This window comes from Anabrus simplex, chromosome 3 (assembly GCF_040414725.1).
Source record: "Anabrus simplex isolate iqAnaSimp1 chromosome 3, ASM4041472v1, whole genome shotgun sequence".
Lineage (NCBI taxonomy): Eukaryota > Metazoa > Arthropoda > Insecta > Orthoptera > Tettigoniidae > Anabrus > Anabrus simplex.
Window position 1 is genome coordinate 133,957,152 of NC_090267.1, and position 18,255 is coordinate 133,975,406.

General features: G+C 41.3%; 2 protein-coding genes across 5 annotated transcripts in view; one reads left to right on the plus strand and one right to left on the minus strand.

Moving 5' to 3' along the window:
- Positions 1-18,255, minus strand: part of LOC136866071 (uncharacterized) — a 215,096-nt gene that overhangs the window by 132,377 nt on the left and 64,464 nt on the right. The window lies entirely within an intron of this gene.
- Positions 1-18,255, plus strand: part of xit (ALG6/ALG8 family glucosyltransferase xit) — a 221,739-nt gene that overhangs the window by 51,037 nt on the left and 152,447 nt on the right. The window lies entirely within an intron of this gene.

Below are 18,255 nucleotides of genomic sequence, written 5' to 3' on the forward strand. Positions count from 1 at the left end.
AAAAGCCGAATATATAAATAGATTTTTTTTACCAAACGGACGACATGATGACGTCAGAATGGATTAATTTTGACAAAGAACTGCGCCATACCATAACGCGCTTCTTATTACATGTTCATGAAACCATTGAAAAGGGCAGGCGAAACAATATGACTAGGACAGGTATCAAGACGAGTTATCTGACCTATTTATAACGAATGGCAGCGCGGGTCCTCTTGTTATTATATTAAAACATAAATATCTCGGAGATACAAATCTATATATGGCAGGTGGTGGTGGTGGTGATTATTGTTTTAAGAGGAAGTACAACTAGGCAAGTATCCTCTATATACTGTAACACTAATCAGAGAGAAAAAAATGGAAGGGATCCGACACTTCGAAAAAGTAAGGTATCAGCCAATGAAAGGCAAGGGCCTCGATGGGCGTGAAAATGTAAGACTACCTAATACCGTCGGGGTCGGAAAAGAACAAGAGTTGACCAAGGGTGGTCAGATAGGATAGATGAAAGTGATGATGGTGGTGGTGGTGGTGATTATTGTTTTAAGAGGAAGTACAAGATGAAAGTGGGGAGCCTTGTACAAGTAAGTAGGAGCAATGTCAAAACTCACCTAAGGGCCCCGTGGTCGCCAACCCACATTCCCAAGTTAAGAGCCCATGGGGCCTATGTAGGTCTACGGATCGAACAACTAGGTTCATTGGGGATCTTTAGGACATGTGAACTTAGAAAAAATTATAACTTTCAGTGAACAAATTCCTACCCTGCATCTGTATGAAAGGGCAATAGGTCAGATTCTCTTTGGCACAGTCTGTTGAAAGTAAATCATGTGCTGGCATTCTGCCTTCCTTCATTTATTTCAGTATGACAACTGTCAGCCTTTGATTGACAAGAATGACTGCAGTTGATTAAAGAAATAATAATAATAGATGATGATGATGATTATGCTTGTTGTTTAAAGGGGCCTAACATCTAAGGTCATCAGCCCCATAATAATAATAATAATAATAATAATAATAATAATAATAGGGGCCGATGACCTTTAATGTACTTTACAGGTTTTTATTTTATCACGTGATCCTCTGTAGTCCATTGCAGTGGGTTTAAAAAAAATAATTTACGTACATATTGGATGGAGAAATGAGTTCATTCCGCGCAGGCACGAATATCCGCATGATTAAACAGCACGCCCACTGTACATCCGAAGAAGAGAAATTGCTGAGATCACCACAACGACGGGTACAACATACAGTAAGTCAGCTGTTCATTCGGCTGTATAGCGAGTGTGCAGCTTCATCAGGCGACTATTCGTGATTGCCCGGAATGAACGAACGTATTCCCACCTAATACAAAAATGTGTCATGGACACAGTCCTCAGCTCAAAGCAAACTACCGAGGAATTTTTTGGTTACTCATCACCAATATGCAAATTGATGTATGAAATTAAAGATTACAAATATACACCATTGAATCATGAAACACCATGAATAATAAACCTATTATAATGAAAGGAAGTGCGGGCGCTTGTTGACCACCCAAATCTAGGCACGCAGAGATCTGAAATGTTTAAAATAGGTGGATGGAAGGGGGATCGAAATGCACCTCGAACCCGGATTTTTCATTTTCGCGTTCGCTGGGTAGTTATGATCGATAAACCGGCAGAAAACATGTGTTGGAACATGATAATCCAACGTGCTGTCATTAGGATTAAATGCATAGAATTCTGTCACTAGGCAATATACATAAAATAGGCATTACAAGTCAAGGAGCCACTTTAAGTCTATGGCGTAGGAAGCCATTTTTGGTCCCCAACACGAGGAGCCATATTCAGTCCGTGATATCCGGACGTGTTTGTCTGCGTGTATATGTGCGATACCCAGCGAAATCTACGCGGATATCTGACATTTTTTGCTATTTTGCTTTACGTCGCATCGACACAGATAGGTCTTATGGCGACGATGGGATAGGAAAGGCCTAGGAATGGGAAGGAAGTGGCCGTGGCCTTAATTAAGGTGCAGCCCCAGCATTTTCCTGATGTGAAAATGGGAAACCACGGAAAACCATCTTCAGGGCTGCCGACAGTGGGATTCGAACCCACTATCTCCCGGATGCGAGCTCATAGCTGCGCGCCTCTAACCGCACGGCCAACTCGCCCGGTTCTGACATTTTTTTAACATAGGGGTATTCTTAGACGAATATTTATATAGGTAAAGGCCTGCTTTCATTAATTATTTATATTACTTTTGCTTGTAGTTATTTCATATTTACCAGATATTAATTTCATTCACTTACAATTTTATGGAATACTAGGATTTCGATATAGGCCTACTAACAATAAAATGTGAACCGTATTTTCTTTCATCTATCTCAATCTTATATTTTATTATTGTATTTAGAGCAAACTTATAGTAGATAAGATAGATGATAATAATAAACAAGGAATAGTAATACATATATCAGTGAAGGTTCCATTTTAAGTCCATGGCATAGGAAGCCATTTTTTGTTCAGTCCATGATATCCAGAAGTGTTTGTCTGTGTGTATGTGTGCAATGCCCAGCCAAATTTACGGCACGCGGAGATTCGACATTTTAAACACACATGGGCACAGCATTTCACTGATCGCGCATAGCTGTGTCAAAGAGCAATTCTTGCTCCAAGAAATGAAGCTGTCGACATCAACACGCAACTTTTACAAGAATTACCCCGTGTTCTACAAATTTACAAGTCTATCGACACATGAAATACAAATGAGTCTGTCAGCTACACGACAGAGCTTTTGAACAATTTGGAGTCACAACTTGGAATCACGTGGAGTACCCTGCAACATCTTGGAGAGGACGATTGTGGAATCATTATCCTTCTCAGGAATATAAATCCTCCTTCCCTTTTTAATGGAGCACGACTGTCAGTCAAAAAACTGATCCCGAATATCACCGAAGCCGCCATCATGATTGGAAATGCTTCGGATGATGTAGTATTCATTCCTCGGATTCAAATCATCCCTTCGGATATACCGTTTCAACTAGACGTCTCTGCGGTTCCCCGTTTGTTTCAGTTTCGCTGCTTGCATCAACAAGCACAAGGACAATCAATCGCTTAAAGTTGTAGGACTCGATCTTCTCCCATTATCAACTGTATGTGCGTTGTTCAAGAGTTAGAAAGAGAAACATATTTACAGACATGGACACAAGTATTCATACCCCTACCCATACAATACAAAATGCTTTATTGCTGGACCAATACGGAGTACAGGTCTAAATTACAAAACCAAACGTATACCTTGTACAGTAGTGTACATTAAAAAGCACAAAATAAACTGGAAGTAAATAACAGTACATAACAAAAGCAACAAATTCGTACTCCATGACACTACTTGTCTGGACATAAGTATGCATACCGTATGCCAGAAGAGTTCACAACTCAATGAAGAAACAGATATTATCAATTCGATCAGTAGCATGTTTGTTTGCCTTTCCTGTATATTATTTCTTTTAACCTGCTGGGCATTGAGAACACCAGTTTCCGTGTTAGTTCAGATTAAATGTTCCCCCATTCTTGTTGTAGTAACTGTTTCAAGTGTGCTCTACTTGTTATGTGGTATTTTCTTATTATGGACTCCAATTCTTTCTATAGATGTTCGATGGGGTTGGAATCCGGCGATTGGGGAGGTGTTTTTAGTGTGTGCGGCGTGTTGTAGAGAACCCACAAAAGAACAATTTCCGCCGTATGTTTGGGATCATTGTCGTGTTGGAAGTAAAACTCATTGGAAATCCCAAGATTTTTGGCGCTTTTGCGAAAGTTTTCTTTCGGGATATTCTGATATTGAAATCTGTCCATGGTCTTCTCGATAAAAACCAACTCCCCAACACCTCAAGCGGCCATTGAGCCCCACACCATAACCCTACCCCCACCGTGCTTCACAGTGGTAACGAGGTTCCGCTCATCAAGCTCTGTGTTGGGGCATCTCCACACTAAAATGCGTCCATCACTTCGGAAAATATTGCAAAACATCACTGTTGACCAAAACGCATTATCTTTCGCCACATGTTCTTTTGCAAATTGTAGTCTCTTCCGTCGATTCACTTTCGTTATGGGCGATTTTATTCTTGGGACCCTAGATCGATACCCAGGGAGTGAAGGACCCTCCTTACTGTTTTGTGTGACACTGCATGATGGAAATATTCTGCCAGCTGCGAAACTATTGCCGAAGATGTACTGTGTGGTTGTCTTCTTAATTGTGGTTACTATGAACCTTTCTTCTCGTGCGGTCAGTTTCTTCAGATGTCCATTTTTTCTTGCTTATAAGGACATACTCTTCTTTTAACCTTTGTATGATGCTTTGCACAGTTGGTTTACTTCTTTCTATGATGTTTCCGATCTCAGAATACGATTTTCCTTGGTGGTGAAGGCGTAGAATAAGTCGTCTCTCTTCAACAGACGTTTCCTTAGTTTTCCTCGCCATTGGACTAGTACCGTCTCTGACCAGCTGAACAGTCCGTCTCTGTCTGCATCTACTACACAACTAATGCCACGGAACAACGCAGGTTTCTGTTTACTCGTTTAAACCCCATTTTTACACATAAGGTATGAATACTTATGTCCAGACAAGTAGTGCCATAGAGTACGCATTTGTTACTTTGTTATGAACTGTTATTTATTTCCAGTTTATTTTGTGCTTAGTAATGACCACTGTTGTACAAGGTATACGTTTGGGTTTGCAACTTTGACCTGTACTCCGTATTGGTCCAGCAATAAAGCATTTTGTATTGGATGGGTAGGGGTATGAACACTTTTGTCAATGTCTGTACGTCTTAGCTCCTAATGGAAGGACACTTAGGCTCGGTTGCATAAAGACATCTGACCGGAGATCAGTTTAGAACTTAGTTCTGAAAATGAACTGAGATTACGACTTCGTCGCGTTGTAAAATACTGAACTCGGTTTACACATATGTGGTTCAAATGTAATCTGAGTTCAAAAAAGTGGGCGTTGCAACACCGCAAAACAAATGAAATACGAAATAGCTTTGCCCGTTGGATAATACTTGAATGGTGGGATTGAGCTGGCCGTGACTGTCAAGAAATGAAATACAAAATTGCTTTGCCCCTTGGATAATACACGTTGAATTGAGCTGGCCTAGACTGTCGACAAATGAACGCCGTTTTCAGCATGTACTGGAATGTCTTCGTATGCCTTTCTTGCAGCGAACACAGGTGAAGGAAAAAGGGATATCCGACTTCCCTCAGTCAACGCTTGTTCTGTTTTCTGATCCCACGGTATTAGGTTTGTGAAGCCTAGCGAGTCTTTCATTTTCGCGACCTTCGTGGCCATTCTTTCTTTTATTCATTTTTTGAAGAATCGATTAGTGTTAAGAAGGGGTAATTTCCCAGTTGCACTGAACTCTTTCGGTCTTGTGTGATTTAATATCACGTCAGGATAAAAATTTTGTTACAGAGAGCCCGTCGCATGTCCGTTTTTCCTTTACAACATCTGTTACCTACAGCGATATTAAAGAGGTTTTAAATTATAAATTTGGTCATGGTGCTTTTATGAGCACAGCAGAGCGAATATGTAGCTGTCAGGAAAAGGTGAAGCAACCTGCATGTCATTGGCTAGCTCATGTTTCATACGCAACGCGAATCGAACAGGGCAGTCCCCAGCTGGCAAATTAAGCACGTTTGAATACAGTACATTTACTCGTGAAATACTGTACTTGGATCGATTTTCGGAATAATCACAGTGGCGAATTTGAAATGTTTGTAGATTTAAGGCTTGGTGTAGAAAACAGTGTAGTTCAATTGTAAAAACAAAGTTAATACTATTATTTCAGGAGATATTAATGCCATTTTATCTTGAGCGGTCCATATGTTATTTGAGATGGACAAACTTAGCCGAATAACCTCAGTATCCCAGTAATCAGACACCTGTAAAAATATGAACGAGATAATTATAATATCGTAAGCAATTTATAGAGGTTATGTTGTAGAATTATATTTCACTGCATTATAAGAAGCGTAACATAGCTAATATACAGACAGCAACTATAGCTAAAAATGTATTAGGTTAGTCTTTTGTGTATTTTCTCATGATTTATCTTAACAACACGGCTAACATTATGTTCACAATCAGCTTTTAATGTATCTCGAATAGAAAACAACTCCTTGAACTGAGAACAAAGAATTTAATCGGAGAAATTTCTCCAGTCAAAGTTAATCCTAGTTCAGTGCGAACCGATCTCGGATTAACGTTTACACAACAAAAATCCGGTTTTAGCATGAACTAAGATCATAGTCTCTGATCTAAGATCAAACAGTTTATACAACTGGCCCTGAATATAGTTTATAAGGAAGATCTATAAAGAAACATTAGTTTTTTTTAATACAATCTGGTCTTTTATATTGTTTTAATATTATTTGTACCATCCACCAACACGGTACCTTAAGCGTCGCAAGTAACAATCATCATCTTCTTAGCGTCTGTCCCGCAATGGAGCAGGATACTCTGCAAGCCAATCTCCACTTGGTTCTATTACGCGCATCATTTGGAACAAGTTGAACATAACTCATGTCTTCTTGAAGGCGACCAAGCCAGCGTGGCCTATTTCCAGATGGCGTGATGCGATGTGCCGCCTGTACAACAGATGAACCTTCTCTACGCATTACGTGGCCATACCACAGAAGTCGGGTCTCACGCATCTTGTCTACGATCGGGGCAACTCCCATGATTTTCCGGATTTCTAGGTTGTTGACATGATCTAGCCAGGTCAGTCCAAGTGACCAGCGAAGCAATGCGCATCTCCATGACATGAAGTGCTTGATCGTGCTTGACTGTTGCCAGCCAGCATTCAGTACATGTCAGGTTTTTAATCGGCTATGATAAAACAAATATATTATGTAAATGTTTATTAATCATATCTTATGATGTAGTAATCTGTTATTTATTCATTTATGCACGGTTTAGTTTGTATTTGATGAGAACAAATGTGAAATGTTAACAATTTTTCCGTAATTAAAAAGTATGCCATATTTATTACAAGTTAGAAAGCATGTCATGTCGATTCTTACGCTAAACAGTTTCCTACAATGGATGCTAAATCCATTGATAATACTTTGCTCATGGAAACTTATATTAACTGTCCATAATTTGAAATGTATTTCAGGGAGTCTCTCAGATCCAACCTCAGTGAGATTGTTATTGAGTACTCACTTCCGCAGCTGTAGGTTAAGTCGCTGCGTTAGACTACCTTCAGCAGGAGAGCATGCAGAGTGTTGCTTCTGTTCGGGATCGAACTGTGAGTCCATCTACTGTAAGTCAAGGAGAAAGGCCGTAGTTTTTCTTCACATCTACTCTGAGCCACAAATTTGAGTGAGCCAAGAGAGGACTATTTCCAGAGTATAAGGTAAAGCAGAGCTTCTCAAACGCCCAAAATCTCACGCGTGCAAACTGAGGCGCAGAGTTCCTGTGCACAGTGCATCGGTCTCACTCGGCACGACTCGGACCAACGCTTCGTCTCGGGGATACTCGGCTAAGCTCGGCTCGGATTTGGAGTGCTACGGAGCAAGTGAGGAAGAGGGAGGCAGGCGGAGCGAGCGAGACAGGCGTGGGGAAAGAGAGAGACAGCGCTATTACTCCAAATCGAGGAGTGGGGTTCTGCACTCTGGTCAACCAAGCGAAGTCGTATTTTGCACCGTGCACAGTGCATGCACCCTGAGAGGCCTTGAGGTAAAGGAAACATGTCAATTGGTCCGCGATGCCTGACATAATCGCGACAAGTCTATCATCCGGTGTTAACGGCGTTACCTTGTCGTTGTAGCCCCTCTAATTTCTCGCTGCGGCGATAGGGAATTAGAAGTGGGGGGGGGGGAATAAAAATGTACAGGCAACAAAAAGTACACGGGTTTGCGGAATATAGCTGTAGGAGGGGGGGGGGGTATATACATCAAAACTGAACAAAAAAGCTACAAGCTTTTTTATGCTCTTTGAGCGAATTTCAACAGAGAGGTAAAGTTTGACAGTTTACCAACTTAAGTGCGGTAATGGAGCAAAAGATCTCTATAGGTCGACGCCCCCGAACAAACAGCATTTAAATTTTAAAAAATGCAGTAATAATACTATTTTTGAGATTTTGATTCAATACTATATACAATAAAACTTTCACCAAAGGAAAAATATGTATTGCAATTAAATAGAAGTACGGCGTGTTTATAAAATTAAAAATAATTTAGTATTTGACTTCATACTGGGAAACTAACGACAATAAAGAGATTGCCAGACTGACGAATGCGCGCGGCAAGCGGGTGAATCCTACCTCAGTGTCCATGACCTTGGCAAAAACATACCCCTGATATCCTTTCTCACAGCACATGCGAAGTCTCCACTACTTGCTGTGGTGCTATACAAATCCGCTAGCCGCGACGAACGACATTTTATGCGTATTTCCGCTGATAGTTTTGTTAATAATTAAAGAAAATAAAGGAAAGAATTAGCTGATAATTCAACAGGGCTTGTACAAATTGCTTTTTTTTAATAATTCAAATAATTCCTAGTTTCAATCGGCTTAAATGGAATAACAATGTAATGATTTCTCCACAAAGTGTGTGGGGGGAGGGGAGGCAGTCCCCCTTAATCGCCTCTACTACTCCTCACACCTTGTGAACCCCATCATGCTCCTCTCCTCGTACTTCCTGGCCGTCCTCTCCATCTCCATGACGTTCAGCAGAAAAGTGTTATATCGTGTATTCTGTTCATTGCACTTAGAGTACAGTTTTCCTTGACCTCTGAATACTTCAGTATTGTACAGGCCATCTTCTGCAAAGAAAATTCTCAGCTCCATATCCATGTGCCTGCTAGTTAGTAAGTTCCTCCTCTTTGCGATCACTTTCTTTGCTAGGGCAATTCTTCTCTTGGTTTCTTAAGTTCTCCTGCTATCCTCTGTAACGAGTAACGACGCTAGCTACTTAGGTAAGAAGTGATTGCTTCTCTTGTTTTCTTCCCGAGTTTTCAGTCGTAATGTTTGCGTTCAGCGGTTTCGCATTTTTGCTAATTAATACTGATAATATTTTTGTCATCTTTATGTTAATGATCAGCTTCCTTAGAGTTAGGGCCTTTGATAATTTCTCAAGTACCTTGTTCATTTCTTTATCTGAGTCGGCCATGACTAAAAATGATTCCTTCTTTTGCTCCGCCACTGTAAATTATCCACTAGTCATCACTGTAGAAGTCGTTATCTCCATTCCACTTGGTTTCATAAATTTCTAAGATGTCCGCTTCCCTAGCGTAACGGTTAGCAGTATTACCTGCCGTGCTCGGATGCCCCGGCTCGATTCCCAGTAGTGCTAGGAATGTAAGAATGGCAGGAGAGCTGGTGAGGGGTTAAGATGGTACATGCAGCTCACCTCCATCGAGTGTGTTCCAAAAAGATCTTCACCTCGGGACGAGGACACTAGTTTACTTAATTCCTCTCATATCAATTTCTCTACCGGGCGAGTTGGCCGTGCGGTTATGGGCGCGCGGCTGTGAGCTTGCATCCGGGAAATAGCGGGTTCGAACCCCACTGTCAGCAGCCCTGAAGGTGGTTTTCCATGGTTTCCCATTTTCACGCCAGGCCTTAATTAAGGCCTCGGCCGCTTCGTTCCCACTCCTAGGCTTTTCCTATCCCATCATCGCCAAAAGACCTATCTATGTCGGTGCGATGTAAAGCAAAACTGAAAAAAAAATTCACCTGCTCCAGTTTCCGGCTTTCATTCAAGTCCTAACATTATATATGTTGCTCAGTTGGTTGATGCATTGGCTTTCAGAGCCCAAGGTTGATGGCAGTTTCTCCGCAGAGTCTGTTGACAACTTGATGGATAGAAATCCTTGACACTTATTTTGTGTTTTTACGTTTATTTTGTGTACTGTCTTGCTGTCATGTTAATGACCTCTGATGGCACCCCCAAGGTCCATCCAACAGCCTTAGTAGCGTTCAAGTCGAGTTCTACTTTCGCTGCTTGTATAGCAGGTATACAGATCGCCTACATGACACCACGTCAGAAGGTCTGCAACTTACGAACTGAGGCCATACTGTTTGTCATGGAGGTAGTAGTAGAAGTAATAGTAGTTTTATTGGAATGATGATGCGGCTCAGGCGGTACAGCGCTGACTTTTAGAGCCCAAGTTGACGGGTTTGAACCCGGATTGGTCTGGTGATATTTGAAAGTGATCAAATACGCCAGCCTCGTGCCGGTATATTTACAGCATGTACATGAAACTTCTGCGGGGGGAAATATCCGGCAACTTAGTGTGTTTTGTATTTTACACGTGGCCTTTCTATTGAAAATTAATTCTTTCTTCAAGTTAATATTACTTTTGGCAAATTATAAAATACAGTGTTAACAGTGATTATTGTGTTCAGAGAAATGGCATCTGTGCAACACTATGTAACACTAATCAGGAGGAAATCGAATAGGTCACACTCTCGGTAAAATTAAGCTGTCGGAGAAATAAAAGCCACGAAGGACGTGAAAACGAAAGACACCCTAGACCTCGCAAACTTTATATCGTCGGAGTCGAAAGAGATAAGTTGCAAGATAGTGAGCAACTGGAAAATGACCTCGATAAATATTGTGAGATGGACAGCAGATGATGGTATGATGATAAACGGGGTTAAAAGTCACGTTGTGAGTTTCACAAATAGGAAAAGTACTCTCAGTTTTAATTACTGCGTTGATGGCGTGAAAATTCCCTTTCGGTATCATTGTAAGATGTAAAGGACAGGGCATATAAGTCTCTGGTAAGACCCCAACTAGAGTATGGTTCCACTGTATATGACCCTTACCAGGATTACTTGATTCAAGAACTGGAAAAAATCCAGATAAAAGCAGCTCGATTTGTTGTGGGTGATTTCCGACAAAAGAGTAGCGTTACAAAAATGTTGCAAAGTTTGGACTGGGAAGACTTGGGAGAAAGAAGACGAGCTGCTCGACTAAGTGATATGTTCCGAGCTGTATTGGAGAGATGGCGTGGAATGACATCAGTAGACGAATTTTGAGTGGTGTCTTTAAAAGTGGGAAATATCACAATATGATGATAAAGTTGGAATTCAAGAGGACAAATTGGGGCAAATATTCATTTATAGGAAGGGGAGTTAGGGATTGGCATAACTTACCAAGGGAGATGTTCGATACATTTGCAATTTCTTTGCAATCGTTTAAGAAAAGGCTAGGAAAACAAGAGATAGGGAATCTGCCACTTGGGTGACTGCCTTAATTGCAGATCAGTATTGATTGATTGATTGATTGATTGATTGATTGATTGATTGATTGATTGATTGATTGATTGATTGATTGATTGATTGATTGATTGATTGATTGAGAACAAGAGTCGATCGTGGAAGGCCGCAAATAAACTATGATGTGATAGTGGTGGTGATTATCGTTTTAAAAGAAAGTACGACTAGATAACCATCCTCTCTGAACAATAACCAAGCCCGATCTTTAAGGCGTCAAGTCCTTAATGGCCTGACCCCGTAGTTAGCCGATTCGAGTCCCATTAGTGGAAAAGATATTCATCAGAATGTAAGGCGTGCAGGATAAGAGAAGTGGTCGGTTACAATTTCGAATCACTGGACTGCATGCCAAAAGCCTGGTTTCAGTTCTATACCTCTCCGCATTGTTCATGTGGACTGAGATCATATGACGCTGTTGATTGTCATCCGTACGTTGGATGGAGACGTTAAGCCTTGAAACCCCTTGGTGTTATTCGACAGGAGTAGGCTATATGCCGACACCAGGCTGCATTTTTCCTTACCTCATTATAATTATCATCTTGCACTCAGACGCGCAGGTCGCCCCTGGGTGCCAAATAACAAGACCTGCACCAGGAGAACCGGACATGTCTTCGGACAATCCTGGCAGTAAAAGCCATACGCTAAATAAATGAATAGATAGGGGAAATGGACGAGGTCCGAAACTTCGAATAATGAAGTTATCGGCAAAAGAAAGGAAAGATCTACAAAGGGCGTGAAAATGAAAGACCCCCTAGGCTTCGCAAACCTAATACTACAGGGGTCGGTAAAGAACAAGAGATTAACAAGGAATGTCGAATAGATGACGAGCCTGACAAAAGTGGAAGTGGAAGACTCAGATAGGCCCATCCACAGTCCCAAGATGAAAGCCCCTGGGTCCCCTTTTAATCACCGTTTACGACAAGGAGGGGATACCATGGATGTATTCTACCTTTCCCACCCACGGTTGAAAGTACTAGTGCAGGAATGATTTTACCGGCATGAGTGGTTCAGACGGTGGTGGTGATTGTTTTAAGAGGAAGTACAACTAGGGCACCAACCCTCTACATAACACTAATCAGAGAGAGAAAAATGGAAGGGATCCGATACTTCGAAAAATGACGGTATCGGCCAAAGGAAGACAAGGGCCACGAGGGCGTGAAAATGAAATACTCCCTAGGCCTCGATACTTAATACTGTCGCGGTCAAAAAAAGAACAAGAGTTGACCACGGGAGGTCGGAAAGGACAGATGAAAGTAAAGAGCCTGGCACAAGTAGAAGCAATGCGAGGACTCATCTAAGGGCCCCATGGTTTCCCAACCACGCTCCCAAGTTGAGAGCCCCTGAAGCTCCTTTTAGTCGCCTCTTACGACAGGCAGGGAAAACCGTGGGTGTTATTCTACCGCCCACATCCGCAGGGCAAACCTCGCCACGACTCGAAACTTGTAATCGGGGGAGTGTGAAACGTCCTAACAAACTTATTCTACCCGAGGCGGAGAGGTTGGATAGAGTGGAAAAGAAATGACATTTAAGAAGGTAAGAATAGAAAGGTAGAAATAGCAATGTAGAATAAAGAGCACAGACACATCTCAGGCAATGCAACTCTGTTGACACCTTGTTAGTCAGACCCTACACCGAGGCTATTCCAGCATGGGTAACCCTGAGCTGGCACAGCCATCAACAAGCACACAAGCCCCCACACCGACGTCAAGGTCTTGGTGACCCTAGCTGGGGGAGGGGGGGTCAGACGGTAGAGCTTTCTGAGCATTTGATCACGGCTCAGTCCGGTGGTACTGCAAGGGGTTCAAATACGCTCGTGTCTTAAGATTTTTCAGCAAGTAAAAAAACTACGAGACAAAATTCTGGCACCTCGGTGTCTTTTATACTTATATTGAAAAGTAGTTATTTTTCCGTCCGCCTCTGTGGTGTAGTGGTTAGTGTGATTAGCTGCCACCCCCGGAGGCCCGGGTTCGATTCCCAGCTCTGCCACAAAAATTTGAAAAGTGGTACGAGGGCTGGAACGGGATCCACTCAGCCTCGGGAGGTCAACTGAGTAGAGGTGGGTTCGATTCCCACCTGAGCCATCCGTTTTCCGTGGTTTCCCACTTCTCCTACAGGCAAATGCCGGGATGGTACCTAACTTAGGGCCTCAGCCGCTTCCTTCCCTCTTCGTTGTCTATCCCTGCCAATCTTCCCATCCCCCCGCAAGGTCCCTGTCTAGCATAGCAGGTAAGGTCGCCTGGGCGAGGTACTTGTCATCCTCCCCAGTTGTATCCCCAGACCCAATGTCTCACGTTCCAGGGCACTGCCCTTGAGGCGGTAGAGGTGGGATCCTTCGTAGAGTCCGAGGGAAAAACCAACCCTGGAGGGTAAGCAGATTAAGAAAGAAGAAAAAAGTTATTTTTCCAGTTGAGGGTGCTTTTGCCAACAAAAAAAAAAAAGAAACGGTGTTTAAAGGTAGTTTACCAGCCCCTTATTTTTTTCGGAGGTAGGTAACCCAACTAACACGTATATCATAGTCATCCGAAAAACATTAGTACCTGCTCCTTTATGGCCTTGGTACAACCATGCCGTTTATATAATGCTCGCGAATATGGTAGAAATCATTACCGGCAGTGTTATTTCTATTATTTAAACTTTAATGAATGTGTAAAACGACCACAGCTGCGAATAACACTATCTTACGTTTGGACAGGAAGTGTGTATAAGGACTACAGCGTGCTAACTGTGCACCACGGCTCGTGATATCTAAGGTGGCTAAATCACGTACACGTGTCACTGCTATTGTATCAGCCAAGCTGTCTGGTAGTAGATTCGATTCACAGGCTGGTACACATTTTTTTTTACAATTAACGCCGTTTACAGTGACTATGATATGACCACATGTCGTCCTGTTCCAAAGAGTTAATTTTTATTTTGTCCTGTAAAGGACCGTTTTTATCCGATGTTACGTAGCCAGGTTGGACTATGACGTGATGGTCTGTAGGTAGAAAGTACGGTACCCTGCATATTTAGTGTAACAAGTGTTCGAAATATTGACCACCTTGGTTTATGCAGATTTCACCACGACGCTTTACAGATATTCATGCACGCTGTAACATGTCAGGTGTAACAGCTTGGCATGCCTCGGTGATCAGTTGCCGAAAATGATTAGGATCTTCAGGCTCCTGTGCATACACTACATGCTTTAAATGACCCCGCAGTAAGAAGTCAAATAGCGTTAGATCGGGTGATCTGGCGGGCCACTGAACGTGTCCGCCCCTTCCTGTCCATTTTTTTGGATATGAGGCATGAAGATGGTTCCGGACGACTGCTGATCCGTGAGGTGGAGCCACGTCCTGTTGAAATCACATTCGTAATCGCTCGCGCAATGGTACGTTCATCAGAAACTGTGGGAGTTCATGTTGAAGGAAATGAATGTAGCGTGCTCCCGTTAGATGTCCGTCGAAGAAATATGTTCCGATGGTCACCAGAGATCCCATACCAGACATTTACTCCCAACTGCACTTGAAATGGGCCCTGTCTTACCTAATGGAGATTCTCCGTACTCCAATGGTGCTATTGTGCCGATTCATGACGCCATTGTTGTGAAATCGTGATTCGTCTGAAAACAGGACTCTTGACAAAAAGGCTCCATTATTAGCCACCCTGCGTAATGTCCATTGACAAAATGTCAAAATGTTACTCTAGCATCGAAATCACGTCCGTTGCTGGTGTAACTGTAGATTGTATGGGTGAAATTTATTGTTATGCAGTATACGCATAACTGATAACCGGCTGATGTTAGTCTGTTGTACAAGTGTCCAAGTACTAATATGAGGGTTATTATGAACAGCGTCCAAAACAGCCTCTTCATTTGGACCAGACGTTAGAGGAGCATCACGAACGGAAGTTACCCTTCTACGCGTCCCAGTTGACCGCAATCTTCGTTCAAGGTTTGGGAACGTATTGGTAGTCTGTAGTCTTCTGCCAGGAAAAAGCTGGTGACAGAGACGTTGCGATTGGACTGCGTTCTGCCTTGTTTCCCCATAAATGAGCAACATATCAACGTACTCGGCACTGGAACATCGTGAGCGAATGAATACGTGCTGTGATGTGACCTGGTAAGTGTCCATGAACATTGTGTGTCCGTTAAAATGGGGCACGATCTGTCGGTCAAAATTTTTTTAAAACATGCATAAAGTTGGAATCGAACCACTGCATTACCGGTATTCAGACACCTTGTGTCACCGGCCCTCAACCGACTTAGCCACAAATATAACATACACGACGCTCACTTGTGATAGTACATATATCACACCCCCGAATTATATGTAGAAGTTAGAGATATTATTGTCAGTATTTGATTTATTATTATTATTATTATTATTATTATTATTATTATTATTATTATTATTATTATTATCAGTGTTTCATTTGTATATTTTGCCGTTTATATTGGTAAGCTGGAAGATATCCACATATGTAGGTATGAGTAATATGTTTTGCATGAGTGGGAAAACATTGCTTTAATAACTCTGGTAATTTGAATGAGTCATATGGCTGCCCCAGTGTCTGTTGTGATGTACTTGTGTCAGGAAATTCCATTACTCATGTATATATCCCAGCCTGATGAGATAAGCTTGTTGTTGTACCAGGGAAAATTTGGTGATTCATGTAAAACTCCCGAGTGTTTGTTTATCTCTTGGGAGAAAGGAGTAGTTCAGGGCTTGGTCTTGACTAGAGATCACTCATGATTGGCTGGCAAGCACCAATCCAGACGTATCATCTGAGAGGAGGGGGATGTTGATGTCTATAAAGGTTGATGATACGGCGGCAACCAGGACATTATAAGTGACATTATAAGTGACATTGTAAGGAACATTGTAAGGGTGATTGTAGAGGTGATTGTAAAGGAACGAGAAGGAAGATAACTACAACTACAACTGAGGCACTGTATGGGAAGGAAGTGGTGCTGATACACGGTACTGGAGTGACATGGCTGCAATGGACTGGACTTCAAACGTTCGTGGAGCGTAGTCGTGTTATGTTCGTGGAAAGTGGCTGATTGTGGAGAGTGCTTGCGCATTAAGTATTGTAGCACTTGTGGCGGCCTAGCATTATATGTTGGTGAAAGCTATCTCAGACTTTCCATAAATTTATATGTTGAGGATCGACAGACGTGTGTATATATCTTTACAACAAGTGTTAAAATATGTGAACACAGTAGTACAAGGTACAGTATCTGTGTGATGTGATAACTGCCGATTATGAGAATCGGTAAATCGAATTGATATAGAGACAGTGAAGGGTGTTTATCTTCATACATGTACATTGTTCATCGGACCATCTACAAATGGTAGCTTAGTTCTCTCTTTCGTTTTCCCACGGTTTTCATTATTGTTGTTGTTGTAAATATGGAGTCTTCCAGCAATATTTTATGTATGTATTATATGTATAATGTTGTATGTTGATGAGGTGCTCATGCACGGAATTTGTTCAGAATATAGTTAGCTATTTTAGAATCAGTGTTATTGATGAACCTAGGTGCAGTTCCTACCTAATTAGTCGTTTTCAGGAGGTTAGGTAAGGCCTGCAGCAGATGTACCAGTACGCAGCATTATGTACACGCCCTGGGATATAAAGTTTATCATGCTCTTATCTAAATTCGAGGGATCCATTCTGGTGAACTCTGGCGCCCATACTACGGACATTTTGGTTAATTATGCTTATTAATTTTATTAAGTTTTTTAGTAATTTTATTTATATATTTTATTCATGATTTTATTTATTGATATTATTTATTAGTATTTATCAAGTAGTTACAATTGGCGCCCAACGTGGGGCTGAATGATTGGTACATCTGTTAGGCTTATAAGCGTAGGTGCACTTGTCAGGTGTGGTTGGAATTCTGCAAACTATGTCAGTGAAGTGTTTTATATGTACGTGATATGTATGTTGGACTATGAAGAAATGTTGTAGCGAGTCAAGTATTATAAAATTAAGAAATAGAGAGGTTTTTAAAGTTGCTGGTACTAAGAATCAGGAGAAGAGAAGGCAAAAGAATTCCACCACATTGAGTTTATCTAATTTAAGCGAGAGTAGCAAAATGGCTGATAGTAAGAAAGATAAATCGGCAACGATATGTGAGGAATCTAGTAATCCGCCTCAAACTCAGAATGTAGGGGATCAAGGCGAGACTTCAATGTTCAATATCCTTAAATCGCTTCTTAATGAGTTGAAGGGTGAATTAAATGCTGTTAACAGTAAAATTGATAATCAGAGTGTTGTTTCTAATAGTAAGAGTGATGAATTGTCCAGTAAAATCGATAATAATAATGTTGAGCTGTCCAGTAAAATCGATAATAATAATGTTGAACTGTCCAGTAAAATCGACAATAATAATGTTGAATTGTCCAATAAGATTGATAGTCAGAGTAAAGAGTTGAAGAGTGAATTGAGTTTTTTAAGCAATGAAATATACAGTATTAATAGTGAATTAAATTCAGTTAGTACGGAACTGTCTAGTAAGATTGAGAATCAGAGTAAGGAATTAAATTCAGTGAGTGTTGATTTGTCTAGTAAAATTGATAATTTAAGCAGTGCTGTGAATGGTAGAATAGATGAATTGAACCAGAAGTTTGACCATCAAAGCAGAGAAATTCAGGAAGTCAATAATAAGGTTGAATCTCAACGCTTGGAATTGACTGAGAAAATCGAATGCCGATTTAATGTTGTTAGGAAGGAATTTGTTGAAAACAGCAAGGAATGTGATAAGAGAATAAAAATAGTGGAAGATAAAGTCGAAGAAATAGATAGAATTAAAACCAGCCAGAATGTTTTAGCGAAGCGAATAGATGAAAAGACTGAGAAATTGGAGAAAGACCTCAAGTCAGTAGAAGGAAATGCCAGAATGGTAGTGGAAGAAGGAATTAAATCATGTCATGTGAAATTAAGGCAGGAGATCAGTCAAATCCAAGTAGGTAGCAGTATATGTAATAGGTACGTATCTTGTACGA